At 41.6% G+C, this 23,815-nt stretch overlaps 1 protein-coding gene across 1 annotated transcript in view; it reads right to left on the bottom strand.

Annotated features, from left to right (window-relative positions):
* CAB39 (calcium binding protein 39) overlaps positions 1–21,878 on the bottom strand; it is a 63,115-nt gene extending 41,237 nt beyond the window's left edge. Inside the window, exon 1 of the mRNA XM_056850154.1 lies at positions 21,861–21,878. The gene's annotated coding sequence lies outside the window, so the exon portion shown is untranslated. The remainder of the gene's footprint in view (positions 1–21,860) is intronic.
* Positions 21,879–23,815: the final 1,937 nt, after the last annotated feature.

The raw sequence follows: 23,815 nt of genomic DNA, 5'->3' as shown, positions 1-23,815 counted from the left end.
AGCTACCTATAGTAAACAAAACTTGTAAAATGTGTGTCATATATGGTACTTAAAGATGTTTTATGTAAATTGAAGCACTGTCCCGTGTATTTCAAGTTTACTGTCCTAAATAAAGTGACATTTCTCTACAGGTGGAGAAATGCCTGTGTTCTGCATCAGCTGCAATTAAGTAATCCATATTATTCAGAAATATGTATGTTGTGTGTGTGTAAAGTGCCGTCAAGTCGCAAGGTATCCTAATATTATATACATGGAGTGATGCTTGCAAGTTTTTTCTTCAACTGACGATTAAGCAATAGAATACATTTTAATCCTGAGGTCTGGACTCTCGGGGTGTACATTAAGCATACATCACACATTAGACGATCAGATTCCATGTTCATTTCCCTCAGCAATCCGAACCGGGGTTTTAAGATGTCTAGGGCGGCTATCAGTTATGCCATTAGACAATGCATTGCTGAGTCCTACAAATACAGTAAGCTTCAGGTACCAGTAGGGATCACAGCTCATTCAGTGCAGAGTGCAGCCACTTCGGCGGCGTTCGATAGACAGGCCTTAGTGGAGGACATCTGCCGGGCAGCTACCTGGGCCTCGGTGTCCACTTTTACTAGGCACTATAAAATAGACACTATGGCTTCTGCAGACGCAACCCTCGGCAGAAGGGTTCTGCAGCACGTCGTGGAAGATTCATAATCCCACCCAGACTAACTAGCTCTTGGAGATCCCACAGTCTGCAAGATGCCTGGAGAGCCCAGAACGAGAACGGAGCCTTGTTTACTTATGTGAGGGCTCCTTCTGTTCTGGGATCGAAGGCATCTTGCCCGCCCAAGAGTTTTTTGACTTCCAAGACATAAGCAGTTCAGCAAGATAAAATTCAGATCATATGTTACTATTCTCCTTTGTCTGCCACCTTGCTTCCGACAAAGGGTTTTTTCCTATTTGTTTATATGGTTCAGAGATTATCTCATTTCTAATTCATGTTTATACTACCTGTTTTCTGTAGTGCTTGTTGTTCCTTGTCCTTACCTGTCTCCTTTAGCTTGGCGAGCCCGAAAACTGGGACTGGGAGGTTTTCCCGCCCAGGAAGACAGGAAGATTTTTAGTCCTGCCTCCCTGGGCACGTGACGGTAAAACCCACAGTCTGAAAGATGCCTGGAGAGCCCAGAACGAGAACAATGGGCTTTTAAAACACAATGGGTTTCATTCTCCAACTGTGAAATTTGGATCCCAGAACAAAAAAGGTATACTGTTATCAATATCCTTTCCAAGCTCTGTCTAGTCCACATCTGGCTCAATATCTATCCACTTGAGCAGTAGAAAAGAGCAAGAGTCCAGTAGCACTTCAAAGACTAACAAAATTTCTGGCAAAGTATGAGCTTGTGAGTCACAGCTCACTTCTTCATATCTGAAGAAGTGAGCTGTAGCTCACGAAAGCTCATACCCTGCCAGAAATTTTATTAAACTTTAAGGTGCTACTGGACTCTTGCTCTTTTCTACTGCTAATGACAGACTGACACGGCTACCCATCGTGATCTATATCCACTTGAAGTTTCCCATGAGCTGAAAGACGGAATCTGTCTAGAGGAACAATACTGGAAGGTGGATTTACACTACTGCCTTTGGCTGCCCCTGGGTCAAACCCATGTTTTTCACGTGGAGTTGCCATTTGTATGAACCAACACTTCTGTTTGGAAGATGTCCACAATTTGAGACTGTATGGCCTTTTCTGGGGCACCATGGTTGCAAACTAGGGCTGTTGGAAAAAAAAATTCGGTATAGTTCGGCTTCAGCAAAATTCGGCCCGTTTTTATTCAGGCCGTGCCGAAGTCCAAACTCCCCCGCTTCGGATCCCCGAAAATTTGGGGGAAAATTTGGCACCCCGCGCGCCTTCAGGGGGCTTCCCTGAAGGCGTGTGGGGGGCCCTTTAAACAGATCTGCGCCTCCCAGCTGGGAAGCGCAGATCTGTTTAAAGGGCCCCCCACGCGCCTTCAGGGAAGCCCCCTGAAGGCGCGCGGGGGGCCCTTTAAACAAGCCCCTCTGCGCTGTCTGCGCAGGCAGCGCAGAGGGGTTTGAAGACCCCCTCCCCCCCTCCCGGGACTCCCGGGAAGGCAGGCGGGGGGCTGTCAAGCCCCTCAGGAAGCTCCCTGGAGGCGCGGGGGGGGGGGGGGAAAGCAGATCTGCGCCTTCCAGCTGGAAGGCACAGATCTGTTTAAAGGGCCCGAATTGGCCAAATTCATTCGGGAAACACCCCGAACTCGGCCAATTCAGCTCCCCGGTTCCCCCCTTTTTTGGGTTCGGTTCGTCAGAACCAAAAAAACCGCAGAATCAGGAGGAATTCGGCTGTTTTTCGGTTTGGGCCGAACCGAATCAACAGCCCTATTGCAAACTATTATATTGCATGCCCCCCTTCGACTCAAATGTTCTCCTAGTTTTTTTAAAAAAGTAAAGCAATTAAAACAGTAAGTAGTACCGGAGGGAGGGGTCCTCAGCTGGAGCTGGGTTAAGGAATGAGGAAAGATCGCCTGGTCTTTGCCTATTCTCTTGCTGAAAGCTTCAATGGCAATTGGGGGGGGAACAGTTTGCAGCTGCTTGCACAGCCCACGGAGGAGCCAGTTCATGTGAATGGGCTAGTGCTTTTCAAACACATGCCAAGTAATGACTGCAGCATTTCTTATCTGTTAAAATCCTCTATGGTGAAGCTTCAAATTTTATGAAATTATATCACAATGAGAATTCCTAAACTGTAAAGCAGGGGAAATGCAGTGCAGCCTGGAACAAAACTTTGTTTATCCTCTTAATCCCTGGTTTAGAAAACTAATGTTCGACCACATCCTGTGTATCTTTCTTAAGACACCATTCCTCGAAACATCTTACCTCTGCCTCGGGGCTTGTTCACATAAAACTAAGGCTCTTGCCCTGGAGAATCACATACTTTCAAAATAATTTAGAATGAACTGACAAGAGGTCACAAACCCACTAAAGGAAGGGGATTAAAAGTTACATTTTGCAATCATCGAACAGATATTCCATGAATTCAATTTCCCTGCTAGGAAATGGGCCTGCTCTCAAACACATTCCACTGCCGTTCCAGCATCTTGTTTACACAGAACTATGTTTTGGGTTGATTTAATAAGGGAGAAGACCCAGCCGTGACTGACCAATCTCAGAAGGAGTATAATGGTTTTTTTCAAACCTACATTCCCTTTCTCATGCCATACAGTCCTGCAAGAGTTTACACCGATCTCTGTGTACCAACATACAATAAATTAATGATACCTTCAGTATCTATTAATCTTATTTTTCAGTGTTAAAATTTTGATTTCACATTAAAAAACACTAGTATAAAACTGCTAACAACTCCTAGCAGATTCAATATATAGTAACTTTGGCAAAGGGTTTAACACTACTTTTAACAGACCAAAGTAATATACATAAAGGAGAAAAACAAACAAATTGCTTCTAGAAGACAAAGCTGAAAGAAACTGGAACAGACAGAAAATATACATTATCTCTTGCAAGAACAAACATCAGACAGTATTAAGTCACAAAGCACTGCAAACGACAAAAACTCAGAAAAAGGCTGGACTAAACTGATTGATATTAACTTCTTTCTACACATAACTAATCTCATCTGTGCAAAACTGTCCCCTTATTCTTGTGATCAAATCTTTCTACTCCGTATCCATTGCAACACCTACCAAACTCAGACACTGTCCCAATCCCGAGAAATTTTTACTGGATAGCTTCTACTTCACTTTTCCTTTTCCAGCACCAAGCCCTGCTCCCACAGATTGTCAGGGTTTGATGGCACAGCAGGGTGAAATTACAGCAAACTCTGCCCATGTCAGATTGATGGCTCTGGGAAAGTTAGCTACATAATCGGGGATGGCACAAAAACACTGCAGAAGAAATTCCTCAAACGGTACTTGGGCATGGTGCACACACAATGGTCATCGAATGGAAATTTTTCACACTCTTGCTACCTGCCAAAATGGTTTTTCAAGGGTTGGGGCAAGTTTCCAATTCAAATACAATGAGAGATTAAAGAAGGTAGCACATTCCAAGTTATCAGTGTACTTTGTACACTTTTAAAGATTGTACAATAAGCCAAATGCAAATAATCAACACTCTGTTAGTTTAGGGTGTATTAACATAAAGAACAAATCTGGGGTAAAGTACTTTAGGCTAATTCACCGCAGACCTTTTGCAAAATTCTGTATTGCTATGGCAGAGCTGCTTTGAGGCAGTTGCCTCAAAAATGCACAGTTCAAAGCAACTTAAATTCCTCCCCCACAACTCCTCTGTAATAAGTTCACAACGAACTTCTGGGTTAGGACATTCTTAGATCAGGTCATCAATTTTAGGTCTAGAAAGAGGCTCAGTTCAGACATAATACAAAAACATGATTTAGTTTAATTATGGTTAATTGACCATTTAAAACACATGACACTCAACTAGCTATGATTAGTTAGGGTATGCCAATGCAGGATCTCAAATATACCTAGCCGCAGCTAAGACTAACTATGGTTTCATTTAACACATGAATGTGGAACCCTGCTTTAAACCTAGATTACTTCCCTGCTGCCACTTTGTGCCATCCCCAGCTGCAGAGATGCCTGGCAAAAGCAGCTGAAAAACAAATATTCTCTTGCTCTTCACCACCACGTTAGTACTTTCCCAACTACTCCTAGTCTGACAGGCGAACGTTGTGCCAAACACAGCTGAACATTCCCAAGGAGATACTAGACAGATGTACTAGATGGAGTTCCCTTCCCTTGCAGAGACGCTTGACAGTGGTAAGTGAGTTGGGGATGCTGCAAGGCTTTTTCCCTTACTTGTGCGATATAATGCAGCCTCTGTAAGGAAAAGGGTGAATGAGTGGAGGTGAATCCAGATTTCTCTTCCAGAAAAACCACGCTGACACAACTGCAGCCTTTTCAGGCATAAAGAGGTGCTCCCCTATATGTAGTTGCAAATGCCCAACTTACTGGAGACAATGAAAATCAGAGCCTTTCAATTTGCTAACTCAACTTAATATGACTGGACAATGTAGACTTTTCTAACAGTTGACAATAATTTGGCTCTTGTATATACATATTTTATCATTACCACTAACCCCATTAAGCATTCTAAAGAAAGCAAAACGTTTGTCAAAGCGAGCACTCATGTCTATTAATTATTTCTACATCCACAACACAATAATCAAAGAATCTATTTGGCCTTCCTTTGTTTATTCACCTAATGTTTACCCTTACACAGTGAAACCATTTTTTGAGGGGGGGAAACTACAGACTTTCAACTGAACAATCACCAAGTTAACTTAAAAGGACAAGAGTTATAGCATCAACAAAATGACACAACTAATGAGGCTCTCTCTTATTCACTGTTCCCTTTGACTTGAATCCCTTTTCAGAGAGCAACTTTTACACATTGCAGTCCCATGGAATCCCTTTTCAGAGAGCAACTTTTACACATTGTCAGCAGGCAAAAATGCAAAGGTAAACAAGTGCTGAGACACTGAAAATTCAAAGTGTTCAACAGCTAACTTTAATGCTTAGAACAGATTAGCCAGGGCTTGCGCAGCTGTTTCTCTTGTTCTGCTGGAATTTTACAAACTGGTGTATTTTTATCTATTGACCCATTTTCAGCACCCCTTAGCTGTCAGAAAATATTTTCCTGTGACTTATAGGGCTATCTATTGCTTGACATATACATGATGGGCACTGGGTATAAACGAAGGCCTCACAAAAGTTACGAATTCTACAGAACTAATGGCCATCTCGTGAGTATAGTAACAACATTCAAAACGTACCTTGCGGCTGTCACTTTACAGGTCACTGGGGAAATGGTTAAGTACTACCAAAGATCAAGACCGGCTAAATGAACTTAAGTTTTCCAATATTAAAAACGCTTATCTTTGCCCAGAATAGAGTATCTACACATTAACAGCTGGCAGCACCCTCCAACACCATCCTCAAAACTGGCTTCGTCTAACGGGAGGGAGGGAGTACCTTCTAATACACTCAGATGTCAGAGATTAGGAACATTATTTGCAACAGCCAAAATCTGATAACAGTAGGTAGTTCTGATCCAGAGACCTGTGAATGCCAATGAAGGCTGCACATCAAATGCTGCACTTATAGTGCCAAAGAGCATCTGCAGATCAAGAAGCTTCTCACAGTCATAATTTCTGCCTTCCCACCCCCTCTTCCCTACCAACGAGTTTCCTAGTTTTATTTGCAGGGCTAAGATAACGGCTTGCCTAAATCCACAGAAAACTGCTTGAACTGAGAACTGAATAAGGGATATCCTCCGTCACAGATGAAGATCTTGATTATTACATTACCCCAAGTGTTGAATTCATGACTGACATTCTGAAAGGAGCCCAAATTTCTTCATAAAATTACATGCTACTTTATGCGGTCCCAAGGGCTTGTTCATACCCAGGGAATGTTTGACTTATTACTTTCAACAGCAGGCCCCCAAATCCATATTTTAAATGGCTTTCCGAACTCCCTATCAGCTTCAAAGGCAGTTTGCCATGTGACATCAGGGACTGTGAATGAGAAAAGAGGTCCAGAACTCCTTTCAATGAACCTTTGGATCCTGGCTGGGGTTTTTGAGACAATGTTAGTGAGGGGCCTTAAGCCATCCTTTTTGTTTTGTTTTTTAAAAAGGAATTACATCACTGCTATGTGCTCAGGTTTGCCAGCCATTCCAGTAGCCACAGCAGGGATTCTAGAAATTCACCCAGTAATTGAAGCCAGAAAAGCTAGTGTGATTACAGCTGAACACGTGATTAAGCCTTTGCAAGCTCATGGCTTTACTGTGGTACATGATAAACTGACTTTGCTATATTAAAAGTTCATCCGACAGGTTTTTTTTTTCTTCTCAAGAAAAAAAAACAAGCAGCCTTTAGTGAAAATCTATGAAGGCTGAGTAATAAAAAAAACCTACAAAATTAATCCTGATTTTGGGAATTGCTGCTGATGGGCTGGTGGTTCCTACTACAAGTACAAATTATTGACCAACTCTGCAATCCATCTGATTTAGCATCTTTTAAATATTTCCAATTTTAAAACACTTATTTCTGAACAGTAAACAAAACCAACAGAAATAATTCCTACTGATGAACCGGCCATACTCCCACCCAGTGCATCTAATTAGGACCAAATTTGTTACTTTAAAATGTAACACAGTTTCAGGTTATGTTGCTTAGGGTCAAGAGGACAACACTTACAGGAAATAAATTTACAATGTATTTAATCTACAAGCAGAATCCTGAATATTTTAAATTTAAATTAGGGATTTTTTCCCTTGTAATCCAGTGGAACAGAATGAGAAGGCACAAGTAACTGTAATAAAATTGAAACTTGACAGGCCAAGTAAAGGACCAACATTATACTAAAAGGTCTTATAGTGAGCTGTAGAGCTTTAATCAATATGGCCGTTGTGCCTCTTCCATTTGAGGATCTCTATATTCTTGCAATGTATCTCAATACTGACAATAGCATTTTCCCCCCAATATACCCCAGGATTGTGAATTAAGTCCATGCAAAGACTGCCAAATATGAGCAATCAGTTTCTTCTCATATATCCTATTGTGGGCCACTACGTTTGTTGGGAAATCAATTTCAAAGTGATTAGAAGACTGAATTTGAGCTTAATAAAGGGCAAGCAAGTACAGGAAGTGTTGAAATGATGGGTTATATCATCAACTGGAAGGTGTCAGCAGTCTCATATTTCACGCTGAATATAGAAGGTGATGCCAGCCAGGAGTGATGGAGCTGCTGCTGGGGCATCATATACACGGGCACATGCAAATATGAAAGCAAAGGCGCAAGCTTCTGAGTGTGATGGAAATGTTTGACTAAGAATTAATTACTGTTCAGTGAAGACAAAGTTACACAGATGCTGACCATTTTAAAAACTTATGAAATTCTAACTAAGAGATTCAATAAAGATAACTATTAGGTTGTGTGGGCTATCAAATGTGGGTTTTTACAGTGTAGCAGAAGACGCAAGATATCATTGAGCTGCAAAGATAAAACAGTCTTGGACTCAACTCCACCCCTAGCTGGCAAGTTGGAAGATCCTGACTGATAAGGTGCTATGGCCCAACTGTGTGGCTTCATCGAACACTGACACACTTTGCTGCTTTCTGCTGAAATGAACTAATTTCTCACAGGGGTCAGCATTCCACCCTGAATGTAATTTTGGTTGAGATAAACTTCAGAGGTACCATGATGATAGCATGATTCCCCCCAATCTTAACATGATCCTCCCAACTTTATCACACAAGAGAAGTATTCGGTATTTTCATAATCAAAATAGCAAAACCCTTATCAATAAACAATATGGAGGCAAGCAGCAACTGCTGAATGACTATACAGTACAGTTAGATCACAAAAGCTGTCATCCACAGAGATACCCAGTCAGCAGAATGCATTTCCGGCAAGTGTCACCCAAGGAAATGTGAATCGGTGGCAATGACACAGTCCTGGCACACTAGGATGGTTAGGTGAAGGAGCGGCCACAGAGCCCACAGCGACATCAGCAACTCATCCAGCCTTCATGTTAAGCAGGCAGATGGTGATGTGAATACAATGTTAGCATTCAGTGCCCTGGAGAGACTGCTGGTCATGGTCATCATGTGGTCATTGTTAGCAAGGACACAGACTTACTTGCATTGTTAGAAATACATCGGATCCAAAACAAGAGGCTTTCCTGTTGAAGTTTGAAACAAACATCATGCCAGGCTCACAAACAACTGCAAAACAGAATAGGACCAATGCGTTCCTACATCCTATTTTGTTTATGCCACTATTATGTTTGATATAACATTAGTAACATTTAACCACAGCAAGTAGAAAGCATTCGAGCTCTTTCAGACAATCAACAGCTATAATCAACAAAACCCCATATCAAATGCAGAAGAATCCCTTATGGTTACTATGTTTTGTGCTGCTATGTATTGAGATTCTAGCGAATGCCTGTTAGAAGGCAATTAGGCGTCAAACAATGAAAGCTAAATTCGACTTGAAAGTCCTACTAACAACATGGGCAGCTACACAATGCTAGTTCAGGATTCATCTTCAAGTTCAGCTGTGGTGTGGGATGTCTCTGCAACTCATGCAGTGGGAATGATCACCAATGGACACACCACACCAACAGAAATAGCCTGCACACAAGAAGTTTCTAACTTAATTAGATGTGGCTGTACCTGTCCATGAGGGACTGCTCATAAATGGGTGTTAGCTGCAGCATTTCATGTAGGAATGCAAGTAATGCAGATACTGATGGCTAACAACATGACTGTGTTGAGTCAATTAATGACTTTACTCTCCAGTCTTGGATGACAACATTGATTCTACCTTAACTGGAAGCTCCACAGCCCAATGCTTCACATCAAATAATTAAATCCAACAGCACCAGCAAACATTGAGCATGTGCAGATCTGAAGCCACATGATTTGTTTTTAAAGGGAAGGGGAATTGAGGAATACACCTTCCTCATCTACCCAAGTGGTGTATTTTCCCCCAGGGGAAAAATCTGAAGTTTGTGGAAAAATTTCTGTTTAGAATGGTTTTTTTTTTTTTAAGAAAAGGGTTTAAAATATTACTTTTGCTACTCTTAGTTCCTCAGCATGTGTTCCAGCAACAAATACAGAAAAAATCTACAATATTCAGTTATACAATTTCTATCTACTGCAGAATGTACAATTCTCCAATTCTCTCATCTACTTCAGAGCCATCCAGCAGTATTAAAAGAAACTGTTCTACTTCTGGAAATATGCACAAACCAAGGAACAATTGATATGTGAAAACAACTTCCAATCAATTTTCTCTCTAGACTGGGCACAACGAATCTCCACCAGAGGTGCAGAATCAACTGGGTGGAATTTTTCTTATGGAGTGCCACGGGGTTCTACTCTCTCACCCATGCTCTTTATTAGGCTGCTGAATGAGACTGGAGCTTTGGGGTTGGATGTCACCAATATGCCGATGACACCCAGTTCTGTATTTCATTATCCAAGCCTTCAGATGCTTCTGCCTTGGTTCTGAACCAGTGCTTTCAGGCTGTGGTCACATGGCTAAGGCAGAACAAACCGAAGTTGAATCCAGACAAGGCAAAGGTAATGTTGACATTCTAGAGGGACTGAATCCAATTGTCCTAGGTATAGTAACACTGCCTTTTTCAGAGCAGGTTAAGAGCTTGGGAGTGTTCATGCACCCTGAATTGCTATTTGAAAAGCAGGTTGGCATAGTGACCAGGAGCGTCTTCTATCAGCTGTGCCCGATACAACAACTTTCTTGTTACCTATACTTAGCTGATCTGGCCACACATATCTATGCTTCCATAACTTTGTGGTTGGATTACAGCAATGTCCTCTACATGGGGCTGCCCCTGAAGACGACCTGGAAAGTACAACTGGCCCAGAATGTGACTGCACAACTCCTTTGGAGACTGCCAGGAACATATGTGGCCCTTTTTAAAACAGCTTCATTGGCTGCCAGTCTGTTTCTGAGTTAAAGGTGCTGGTTATGACCTTCAGAGCCCTTCATAACCCAGGACTCACATTTTTGAAGAACTGTCTCTTTCCATATGTCCCTGTACAGCAACTACAGTCATCAGGCAGCCATCAGTTGGCTGTCCCCCTCACTTACGATGGCCCGCCTGGCATTAACTACAGCCCGGGCCTTTTCCATTGTGGCTCTGGCTCTCTGGAATGGGCTTCCTGAACAGATGAGAGGGGGCCCCTTCTTGGAGATCTTTAGGAGTCACTGCAAGGCCTGCCTGTTTGCCAGAACTTTTGAGGGGGTTTGAATAGCAGGCATCTTTTAAGGGGGGGGGGGTTTTAACTGGGGGTGTTTAACTATTATTGTAAGCAGTCTTGAACCAAAACGAAAGGTGGGATAGAAATGTTTTTAAAAAGAAAATTAATTAAAAATAAAGTAATAGTTATAGAGGGAAATATGAAATACACAATAAACTAACATTTAGCCAGAGGGGTCTTGAGAGACCAAGATAAAGAAGACCAAAAAATCTTCCACACAGAAAGTTAAGCCTGTCCTCCACTTAAAAATATAATTATTAATGGAAAAGCTCAAGGATTGCAAGTCACATTTGGCATGGGCTTGAAAGCTATGAATCAATTATCCTATGGTACCTGAACCCCTGAGCCCTTCTGAATTCTTCTAGGGAAGCACCACAGCACACTCAGGTGATTGTCCATAGCACAGCTTCTCAATGGTTCTCTGAATTCCTCCCTATGGAACTTTGCCCGTCCCTCTTTCTCCTTGGTTCTAAAGGCAAATAAAAATTTCATCAAGCATTTGGCAATTACTTGAGGAGGGAACTTGAAGTTTTCATTCACATTTCCATTATTGCTGTAAAGAGATAAAGGATATCAGATGGATACACTGTAAATGTTTCTAGTACTTTGCCAGGCAATTGTTTTAAACAGGCAGGTTACAGACTTCAATAAGCACAAGTTTCTACTTCAGAACAACCTGCCCGAGCCCTCAATAGTTACAGTTACTACTAGTCATTGGGACAACAAGCAAGCTGCAAAGTTACATGCTGTCAACTCCAGCGTGCAATACGTTTCTGGAATCAATTTCTTGACAGAGGAGAGAAGTGATAAGACAACAAGACAACTGTCTTTATGATATCCTGTTTGGGCAGTCGTCCAAATGATGGGTGTATCCCATTCTATGGTAAATGGAGACAGAATGCAGGGTTCAGGTCAGCTTCTGACATCACCTCCCGCTCAGGTCTAGATGTTTATTACAGTCTGCTGGGAAATAAAACTAACAAAACACAGGAATAATCCCTTTTCTGAAACAATCTATTTCTTCACAAAGCAAGACTACTTCCTTTCCAAAAAACTGGATCTTAAACAGATATAAGACTCACACCTCCAAAGAAATAGTTTTGGTACTCTACAAAATGTGTAACATTATAAAGCTAATCACTACATCACATACATCAAAACTAGCAAAATGAAACTGTTTTACATGCGGCTCAAATTGTCATTGTGCAATATTGTTAATAATTCAGATACAGCCATCAATGTATATTGCACTTTATAGAATACTAGATGGCAGGCCCCTACAACGTTCACTCTAAAATTTAAGAAAAGACAACAAAGGGGAGGGAAAGCTGGTGATTGCAAACAAGGGATGCTGCATGTATTTATGCTTACCTTTTAAAAGGTAAGAGGAACTAATGAGTTGTCAATGACTTAACATATGAACTTAAAAAAAATCAGAGAACAGAAATGGACAACATTAATATGACCAAGTAATGGAAGCAAAAATGACCTTAAACTACATATGTGAACGAACACTTTTAGAAAAGCAATCATAATTAAGTAACAACATCCACAAGTAAAGGATTTGCAGTTCCAAAACAGAAACGGGAAAAGTGTACATTTCCTAATAAGTCTATTTATATTTCGAGAGCCCCATAGTGCAGAGTGGTAAGCTGTAGTACTGCAGTCAAAAGCTCTGCTCACAACCTGAGTTCGATCCCGATGGGAGTCAGTTTCAGGTAGCCGGTTCAAGGTTGACTCAGCCTTCCATCCTTCCGAGATCGGTAAAATGAATACCCAGCTTGCTGGGGTAAAGGGAAGATGACTGGGGAAGGCACTGGCAAACCACCCCGTAAACATAGTCTGCCTAGTAAACATCGGGATGTGACGTCACCCCATGGGTCAGTAGTGACCCGGTGCTTGCACAGGGGATTACCTTTTCCTTTAATATGACTATTCGAAGATTCTACAAAATTTCCATACAGCTAGAGTTATATTGCCTCAGGTTTGGCATAAACAACAACGATACCTAGAAATGTTTTCCCATCTTGGTACAGGACTTTGGCATTCTCCTAGGTCTTATTCAAAACACAGAAATAGAGGCAAGTTCTCCACTGATGTGCCTGATGCCAAAAAATTGTGAGAAGGAAATGTGGTTTCACAACAATTTGAATTCTCCCAAGTGGTTATTATGTAACCACTGCTCCCTCCCCACACATACACATAGAGAGAAAACAAAACACAAAACTTTTGTGCTGTGAATGTGCAAGCGGAACTTTCACTGGGTTTAGAGAGCACAAAGATCCCTTTTGGGTACTGAAGGGATGCCACAAAGTCCACATTGTTTCCAATATTTGTTATATTTAAACACATGAGCCAAAATTAGACAGGTTGCTTCAGAGATGAATTACATACAGCATCTTTCTAGTTTGGGACATGAGGACAGAATTTCTCGGCTTTCCTAGACATCCTGGAGCCACATGCCAAAATAGTGCTACTTTCAAAGAAAAGAAGTGCACACTACCTTGCAACAATTCATCACTTTAATAACATTGCCTTGTGCTTTCCTGGCTGACAAAAAAATGCTTTTGGGCAAAAAGGTGTCTCCCCATTGACAGAACAACTGCTAGCACTAGTTGGCGCCAGCGTCATAGGTGCAGTCCTGTAGTCAATGAAGCATTGCTATGATGGCTGCACAGGCAGATCTATTACCACTGTAGCCCTGCTGCCAGTCAATGCCAGCCAGGCACCTCAAACAGCCTTACAGGAGGAAAAAGTAAAGAGCAGTGATAAGGGAAGAACCGTTACACACAAAGCAGAAGATGGTTGAAGATTGCCCAAGTTATTTACAAAGCACTACTAATATAATGAAGCCACTTGTTTTCAGTATTTGAAAAAAACTGTGTCATGCTATTTCACCAAATACCAGGTGAACAGACGTAGAGAAAAGCTGACCTTTTCGCATTGCATAATTGAATAGTCTGGCTTTCAACAGAATCATACGGCACAAATAATCCATTAGCTAATTCAGAGCTAGTTCACATAAGAGGCAACACTCTCTTTGACTAGCTTCAGGATCTGTTTCAAATAAATAAGTTCTTCCACTTGAGTAAACCTACTGATGTCACTATACTGACAGAGGACTGTATCAGAGACATTATGCACAGGAACACCACTGTAAATAAGACATAACAAGGATTATGTTAAACATATAGAGAGAGACACAAGGAGGTTGAAAAGTGTTGAATTCTAAATCTATTTTGTAAGATTTCAACATCTTTCTCATCTTGTTAAAACTTCAGCGGTTTGTCTTTTTTACTCCCTTGGCCAGAGCAAAGATTCTCTCTCACTACTGACAAACTGGAAGTGGCTTGGAACACATCTGTCATCAGTTGCTAAAAATAATCTTCTATTAACTGTTACTGGTGTGATAAGCTTAACAGCAACAATATCATCCAAACATAAACCACACTGTGTGAAATACACCTGATTGACCTACAGAACAAATGTCACAAGAGGTACAGGTAGCAGCAGTTGTGAAACTCAAGGAAAAATAGCTGCATGGCCAATGAGATGACTCTGCCACAGTCAGGCCCCCATTCCAGCCTTTTCTCTCCAGTGCTGCATTGCTACCTGTTCTACAGCTCAGAAGATCAGAGGCAAAACCACTCTCAGCACTTAGGGCTGTATATACACCATAATGCACTAGAGCTGGTCCAATGCTTAAGATCTGACTTGTGGCATTTGCCAACAAGGTTGACCACCCCCGAAGCAAGTCTACAATAAAACATTAAGTTGCATGAGCATGTGTGCAATGAATGAAAAGTGCATTCTATAGCATATCCAACAAACTGCTGAAGACATTATAAGTCTTCCGTTGTGACCTAACCTCTGCTAATTTTCTTTATGCTGTTAAGAATATGATAGCTTAATCATCATTAACTAAAGAACAAAATTTCTTTCTAAGAAGGGAAGTATTAGTCATTTGTTACCTTTTCTTAGAAAAGATACAATATAAATAGGGATACTCCTATGTATACTGTGACTAAGTACAAATATAAAACTAAACTTCTTCTTTAGGCTAAACTTCTTCAAATTCACATTTCTTTCCATTCTAAGGAAATTAAAAACAACCTCCCAAAACCGTTCAAATAAAAACAAACACTTTCCCCAGAATGTGTCCAGGGATATAAGTGTAACAATTTCTGAGTATTACAAACAGGGTACATTCACTTAACATGTATTTTTGTATTCAAGATTAACTACCAATGAAAACAGCCTTGTTTGGAAACAGGAAATTAAGTGACAGTACATGCCTCCTTTACATACTAAAATATATACTGTGTCTACTACAGCTTGTAACCAAGCCTTAAAATTGAGCAATACCACAGAAATAGTCCCTCGTTTTAGCTTACTTGTAATATTACATATTTATAGCCAGAAGCATGCCGTATATCAGAAAACACATTCAGCTGTTTCAGTTTTTAAAGTTGAAGTATGGTAGGTAAAACTGGATATGAGAAAAAGCTACATCTTGGTGTCCCCAAAATAGATTACACATGTTTCTGGAGAACTTCTATAATTATTTCTGCATGAACTCTGCGGCTGTTTCCCTTTTGGCTCAATTCTGAACCTGTTCTTTTATACTACATTAGGGGATACATTCAGACCAGCAACATAAATCAAGATTTAAATCACCAAGTGGGAAACCTCAATTTAAAAATACAAACCTTGATCCAGTTTTACATATATACTCCAGTTATAATAAAAAACACTGATTGTACAAACTAAATAGGATCTCTGCACTTTATATACTACATAACAGTTAGCTAACTGTTCACCACACATATATTTGAACACTATTTCATTAACCAGACATTTTAGAATGCTAAAAATATTATATGCTATAATATGAGGGCTTAAATATTGCATCTGAGTATTGTATGCACTTCTCCATGATCCTCTGGTTAACAGAGCAGAAACAAGCCATTTCCTCTGGCCCTACTTTTGAACGAATTCCCCTATCCTTGACTACGGTTAAGTTATTCACACTGTGAATGTCTTAATGACAATCAGATTCCCCCTTAACCAAAGTTTGCTGACTAGCTTTTTAACTCTTGTTCTCAAACCTTAGTTAGCACTGGCCACAGGCAAGGGAAATTTGTGGTGGGGAGGACAGGATCTATTCTCACCAGCTGTAGTTAAGAAGTCCAACACAATGCAGCAATCCACTGGAACAGATCGCACTACATGCGACTCCACTCATAAGCCCCTATAGGCACTACTGATTACTGAAATTTGAATGAGTTTAACACCTACAGCACAGAGTAAAAGCTGTGTTACAGCACCTGGTTAGCTGGCAAACTTGGTTAACTGGCATGCCAGCTGCCTACTCTCAAGAAGTCCCAGCTATAGCAACCTTCCACTTATGCTGCTGCTGAGCAAAGTAGTGCTATGAACAAGAGCCCACCAGGACCTGCCTACTCTTTAGTTTTGGAAGAGCTGGCAGAGGTCCCTGACGCAGCTGTAGTAAAAGCCTGTTAACCAACAACCCCAGTTTCCCAGTGATACTAGTTAATAAAGATTTTACTGTGACACAGCAAACACAATTTGTGCTCATGTAACAGCAGCCTACATAAGTCAAATGGGAACCTATCCTCCTATACCACTTTACTATCTCATTTTAATAAGTTACAAGTACATCAGAGAAATGGGTTGAATCTGGTTGAAAAATGAGTTACCCTGAATCTCAACTTGCTGAAGCCATACTTATTATGAAGGTAGATGACTGATTTGTACAACATGTGTTTTGCTAGTGCATTGGCAATGGCCCGCTCTTATTCCAACATGACAGAATAAGAAGTCCACTAGACTAGCATAGCAAAACCAATCAATGTTGGACTACCACTTCTGGTCAAAAGCAGACTTGGTCACAGACTGGTATAGTTTGCTTCTGAATCATCACATTCAGGATTAAAATTCTAGAAAAAAATGCCCATTATCCCTCAAATTCATATTCCCCCCCCCACATTCCACTGTGGTTGAGATGTCAACCTCTTTTCTACTCTAAGAAAATGTACTTTTATTAATACAATTATATATGATGCACAAAGACTGTATGAGTTTACCCACATCCATTCTGGTGCAGCGACAAGATTATATAAAGTAAAACACACCAAGTTATGAATCTAATTAGAGAGGAACTTTTCAAAACAGTTCTGTTCAAGGAGTACATGCCCCAAGGAATTCAGAGGTAATTTTAAACTTTGCATGCACATCTGCGCTTTACAGTTACAAGCTAAAGAGAAATAATGGCTTGGCACACCTTGCATCAGCCAGCTTTATGCAATCAAATATGATTTTGAAAGCTAAAATTATAATGCTTAAGTTCCTCCCCTGTAAACTAAAAAAACCCTGATTAAGGCTGCTTTAAAATAAGAATTTAAGCATGGTTAGGAAACAAGCAAGCTAAACATTTCCACTGGTACATCTGTCTGCATACTCAATTTGTAGGCTTGTAATAGGGCAACAATTGCCACATTCTATTCAAAGCACTTATTTATAGGTGCAGCAAATGTTGCTTATTTCAAAGAAGCAACAACTTACTATTCTAGTTAAAGTGAACTATAACCATAATAGGCAAATTCATTGCAACTCCTAATGTGTATTTTTCATTTATTCTGCAATAGTTTCCTGAGCAAAAGAAAGTATGCTGCTTTCAAAATAACCTAGTGCTAAATGCTATTAAATTTTCTTTTTGGGTTACTGAAGAGCAGTAGATTACTGTGAGACCTCAAAGACTAACGAATTTGCTACAGCATAAACTTTGGTGGACTAACACTTACTGACAAAGTTGTCCATGAAAGCTTACACCACAATAAATCTTCAACAATAGTTTGTTGGTTCTTTTGGATAAAGTCAGTTTTACAATCTTAGTCACACGTGTGTGTCACCACTATAATTTTTGTGATGGAAAATGTCATTTACCATCCTATTCTCCAAAGTCCTAATGTAATTAGACTCGTTATATGTTGGTCTGCCCATTATATCTAGTTCCAAGGCAAAGATTTTAGGGACAATTCTGGCCAATTTAGATCAATGTACTGTGATGGAGAAAGTTCTATTTCTTCTTGCTAACACGGAGTCAACTGTCTCTTATAAAGTCGTCCTCTTTGCTCTAGTGGCAAAGAAAATTTGGGTCATGTTGGCTCAATGTAGTAAACATTGAACTGCAAATCCCATGGACAGGAGCTTGACACAAAAAAGTCTTAATTACAAGTTCTATTTGGTTTTGCTGATTATTATAAAGTCTGTTAGTTAAATTTTATTTAGTTTGTCAGATTCTAGATAATTCTGAATGTTCAACTTTTAACAATGTCCTATGCATAGTATTTTACATGTTTTGGTGGTTCTGAGAAGCATGCTTTTTCCTGTTCTTATTAATGCTTGTTATCTGGACTTATTGTGTTTTTAGATTACTTTTTGTAACGGCCTTTGGCCATAGGCAATAAATTTCAGCCTGATGTAATTAACAATCTTACTAAGATCTTCACTATAGCATGCACACCCACATGGCCTCAGAGAAATCAATGAGTTCTAGTTTCATTGTGACTTGAGACTGATTAGTCATGGGTCCTCTGATTTCCTGCAATGCGTTGAACAAGTTTATAGGGCTTTAAAGTATACAGAACTGTGTGTTAGCAATGATAACTGAATGTCCTTTATATTTTTCTGAAACCTTATACATGACCCAGTTTGAAATGCAGTTTTCATAAGGACCAGCATTACACATGTCAATCATTTCAAATGATAAAAAGAAACCCTTCCCTACTAAAACAAGCATGTTATATTAGGAATTTAGACATTTCAGGGAGGTGGGGCATTCTTGACATAACTCCACCGAAGTGGGGATAGCCCTGCATCCCTAAGTGATAGTAATAAAATTCACCCAAAAATCCACTTGATACTGATATTGCCAATAGGCTCAGGTTAAACTCCAGCACAGACTTCCACTTATGTCTGTTTTCAACATACACTTTGTAGCTGCACAATCTTTACAGAAATAGCAAAAAGAATGGCCAGGATCCAAAGTTAGCCACCTATTCCCCTTCTGAAAAGCCATCCCCAAAGGTCAGGGGACATGTGTAGAAGTATTCTATAAGGTGCCAGAAGGTGAGCACATCAGCTTTTTAATATATCAGCCAGTGTCGTTAACAATGTTTTTAAAACAGAATAATATCCAGCATATTGACAAACAAGGAGACAATTCAGTAGTCTTAAATGAAGCATGTTTTCTAACAACACTCAACCTTTAAAGTCTTAAGATACTCTCACACTTATCAATGATACAAGCCCTTTTCAGACATTACAAATATGAGTTCCAGGAGCCCATCGCCATGAATGCATGTTACCTGTAAAGCTCCCACCTGCCATTTTGTATGAATAGGGCAGCATGTGGATTTTCTATGCATGCACAATTTTGGTACACGCAAACAAAAAACTCTACATGCATGGAATATTTGTACAAGTGTGTGAAGCGGCAACTGCAGATTGATTAGGAACATTCCAGGTAAGAGTGCAGTCCTATTGATGGGCTCCCAAGCATGCATGGTTTTAAAATCGGAAAAGGATTAAAGTCTTTAGGGTTTTCAAGACAGCCCAATTTGTGCCATGGTCAACTACAGAGCTACTTCTATAATTATTTCTGAACAAATGTTGCAAATTTTGTCAACTGAGTAACAAGTGGTTCATTCACTTTGTGCCGTAAGACTACCACTTACTGTCTGGTAAACAAACTGACTACAATACATTTAACTTAAAGAGAAGAGCGAGTATTTCATATAGAAATAGCACAATGATCTTGTCAGCCCTTTTAGGAGATAGTATCGTTAATATAGCACATAAAAGGTCTCAATGGCTAAGTTATAATATCCAAGACTACAGTCCTATAAGTACTTAAACTATGAAATCCAACTTATTTTCTTCCTGTTAAAAATGTCTATATCATTTCATTTTAAAGAATAATTAAAACTAAAGTTTGCCTCATCATACTGGGAGAGTTTACACTAAGATGATACCATCATCAAATGGCATCATACTACAGATGTAAAACACTTCTGATTGTTTATGTAAAAGATCTAAGTAAGAACTGTTTTTTTGTTACACCCATAGAAACTATGCTATATGATACAGGAAAAAGTTACCTGCAACCCTTCCTCCAACACCAGAGACCCTGCTTATCAGCCTATCCCATCACAAGATGAAGTGATTTGCCAGAGAGCATTTCACCAAGACCATCAGCTAATATCAACTGAATTTCTGGGTCTAATGCCACATGTATCTTCTTCTCATGGTCTAGACCTTTAAACATAAAAACACTCCACAGTGCCATCCGAAACATAATTAGACCATTCTAAATCCATTGAAGTCAATGAGTTTAGAATGGTATAATTCGGCTTTGGATGGCACTGTTTAAGATTGGTCCTAAGCATCAGTAGAAAGCCCTACTGAATTCAATGGAATATACTTCTGAGTGCAGGACAGACAGCCTCATAGATTAAAAAAGTTTTTTGGTGGGCTTTTTTTTGGGGGGGGAGACCAACCACAGCCACATATGATCTAACAGGTAAACAATAAAAGCATCAATTGATGTTGTTTTGTACCTCAGTCTAGAACAGTTTTATGTCCTTGCTAAATTGAGCATACATAACCAATTCCAGAACACACTAACATAGAACTAAATCAGTTTAATCTAAGTACCTAAACCCAGATTATAAACCTATAGATTTAAAATACCTGCCCCCTTTACAGCAAATTTAAGTATTAACTTCTTAGAAATGTGTCAATTTTGTGTTAAACAGCCACATTTCATTCCAGAAGCAAACCATATGTATTCAGTGTTCAGTAATACACTTGCAGAAATTCTACATGAGAAGAAACATAAGTGATGCACAAAATGAAATGAAATGAACTTTCTATCATTCTCATTATAACCAATGCAATTTCCATGCATTCAAAAATACCCCATGGTATACTTATCACTAAGAACATACTGTTTTTAGGAAGTGACTAGTGTTAATTTCATCGACTTCTATGGAGGGATGTCCTAGAAGAGAACCCAGCACTTTATACAAGGGATCCTGCAAATCCCATCCTCACTATTTGTTATCTCAATACTCAGGCCTTAATTTATATAAATTAAAATAACCCAGAAACGAAGCGCGAGATGCAGCCATGCAGTGATGTTAACCCAAACTGGGCCTCCCTTGCGTGGCAATGCAGTCTTGCAAGAGAAAAAAAAAAGCAAATACGCTTTTTATTTCAGCAGTATCTGCTGGCTTCATTCACCCGGCGGACCCCCCACTGTACTTGTTTTAAAAAGTCACAATTAAAAACAAGAAGCATTTCCTGATTTTAATTTAAAAACAAAAAAAACCCCTCCCTTCCTAAACACTGATGGGCAGCTCTGTGATCCCTCCGGCCTTTCAAACAAAAACAAAAAGTTTGCCGGGAGCCCATTCTGGGAGACAATGCCCGACGCCAGCCAGCGACCTCGAAACGAGAGACAAAAAAAAAAGGGGGGCGGACGGCGCTGCGCACACGAACTCGCCCCCCTCGGGCTCCGCATCGGTTAATCCAGAATTAACTACCAGCTCCCGGGTCTACGGCCACTGTCATTACTGGATTAGGAGTCCCCGTTTCACCCCGAAGCCATGGGACGGCCCAGGAGAGGTGCAGAAGGAAAGAGACCGGGGCCCCCTCCCTCCTTCCCTCGTCCCCCCAAAGCCACCTACCAGGAGCCGGAGGGGGGGGTGACTAATCCGTTTCGAGGCCTCCTGAGGACACACCCGGGGGGTCAAGCGCCCTGCCCGTCCCCAGCCACCCCTTAGCGGGACGGCCGCCCAGAGAAAGGCAGGACCTCCCCCCCCCCCCCAGCGCCCCAAGGCCTCGGCAAAACCACAGCCGGGGGAACCCTCCCCCCCCCACGCCAGGCCTGGCGGCGAGCTCCAGCCCCCGAGGCCCGCCTCGCCTCAGGTGTGGGTACCTTGGCTCCGCGGAGGGGGAGGCGGCGAGGCCGGGCGGGCGAGCGGGGAGTCTGGCTCTCCGTGGGGGGCCTGGGCCCGGCGCTGCTCTCGTCCGGCGCTGGCTGTCGGCCTGGCTGGCCCCTCCCCCGCCCCTCCGCTGCCTTGCCTTGCCCCTCCGCTTCTCTTCCCTTCCCAGCCCGGCGGCGGCGGAGCAGGAAGAGGAGGGGCGCTCGCGCCCGACGTCGCTGGCGGCTCTCTGCTGCCCCCTGCGGCGCGGCGGGATCGGCTCGCCCGCTGCCCGCCGGGCCTTGGCCGACGCCCTTCGCCGCCTGCCGCGTTCGGTCCTCTGCAGGGCATCGGGCAGCTCCAGAGGAAGGCGCGCCTCTGAGCCTCGGCAGGGGCTGTTGGGCGTTTCCTTGACAGACCGTCGAGCAAAGGATGGGGCTGCTGCAGCCGTCTTGTTTGGGGGCTTCCTAGAGGCGCCTGGTTGGCCGCTGCGTGAAACGGGCTGCTGGGCTCGATGGGCCTGGGTCTGATCCAGCAGGGCCTTTCTTACGTTCTAAATTCCTCCCTTGTATAAAGTGTCACGTCATGAGACGACAAGAGTCACTGGAAAAGACAGTCATGCTAGGAAAAGTTGAGGGCAGCAGGAGAGAGGAAGACCCAACAAGAGATGGATAGACTCAATAAAGGAAGCCACAGCCTTCAATTTGCAAGATCTGAGCAAGGCGGTCAAAGATGGGACATTTTGGAGGACTTTTATTCATAGGGTCACCATGAGTCGGAAGCAACTTGACGGCACTTAACACACACACACACACATAAAGTGTCAGTGTCAGTATCTTTAGTCTTGTTAACACAGAAAGCCTTAAAGCAGCATACATGTTAAAGAAGGGCAGGATAACAACGAAATAACATAGGTTTTGCTGTCTAGGGGTTATAGGGAGCTGAGAGGTGGGTTCCAGAAAGTCTGAACCTGTGCAGAAGACATTTCACAGTGCTCAGTCAGTCTTGCTTCCAGGTATGTACGGGTAAGATTGCAGAGCAGAGATCTGATCTTGTTGAAGGTCGTCCCTATAGCTCAGTGGCAGAGCATCTCTGCCTTGCATGCAAGAGGTTCCCCGGGAGAACTCATCTCTGTAGTCTGGTGAGCAATTGTAATACCAGGAGATCTCCAGGCCCCACCTGGAGACTGGCAACCCTATCACAATCCCAGCCTGAAAAGGTAGTCCAGAAGACCATGGACCAGAAGATCTAGATTCATCCAGGAAAGCCTGGGGTTATCCAGCCATTAGCCATTTAATCACCTTGCTTAAGAATGGAACATTTGAAATTGGTCCATAGTTATTGAGAAATCCTGGGTTCAGGGTAGGTTTGAACACACTAAGACTTGGGCAACCACTGCCTCTCTCAAGGAGGCATTTACTACCTCTCAGACCCAGTCAGCTGTGCACCCCCCCCCCACATATATATAAAAGTAGTCAGAAAGGGCAAGAGCCATAGAAGCAGGTGGTAGCTTCAAACATCTAAGGATCTTGTCTGCATGGGTGACCTGTCACAGTCCATGGTCTTTGGTCAAATAGTTTTACAGGTTTTACGATGCTCCAATAGCAGGAGAGGTAAAAATGAATGACTCAGACAGTGATGGATTATTTCTTTCATATATTTACATGTTTATATTTATATTCCACTTTCCCTAATATGAGCTCAAGTAGTTTCCAGACATACAGAAAATTATACAATATATAATGAAAATCAGAATCCTGAAAACCATTACCACATCCAGCCAGAGGCCCTCAAGGCAATTAATTCTGTTTTTCATCATAGTGCCTTCAGATTTCTGAAAAACTGTGTACATAGACGAAAGGCTAGGATAGCACTGTGGAATGAGTACTGGGTTATATAAAGCTCAGGCAAGGGCCTTATGCTAGTCTGGTGGGATATATAACTTCTATTTTCCCCTTGAACAGCTGAA

The sequence above is a fragment of the Euleptes europaea genome, chromosome 5 (genome assembly GCF_029931775.1).
Source record: "Euleptes europaea isolate rEulEur1 chromosome 5, rEulEur1.hap1, whole genome shotgun sequence".
Taxonomy (NCBI): Eukaryota; Metazoa; Chordata; class Lepidosauria; order Squamata; family Sphaerodactylidae; genus Euleptes; species Euleptes europaea.
This window is presented reverse-complemented; position numbering and strand designations above follow the sequence as displayed.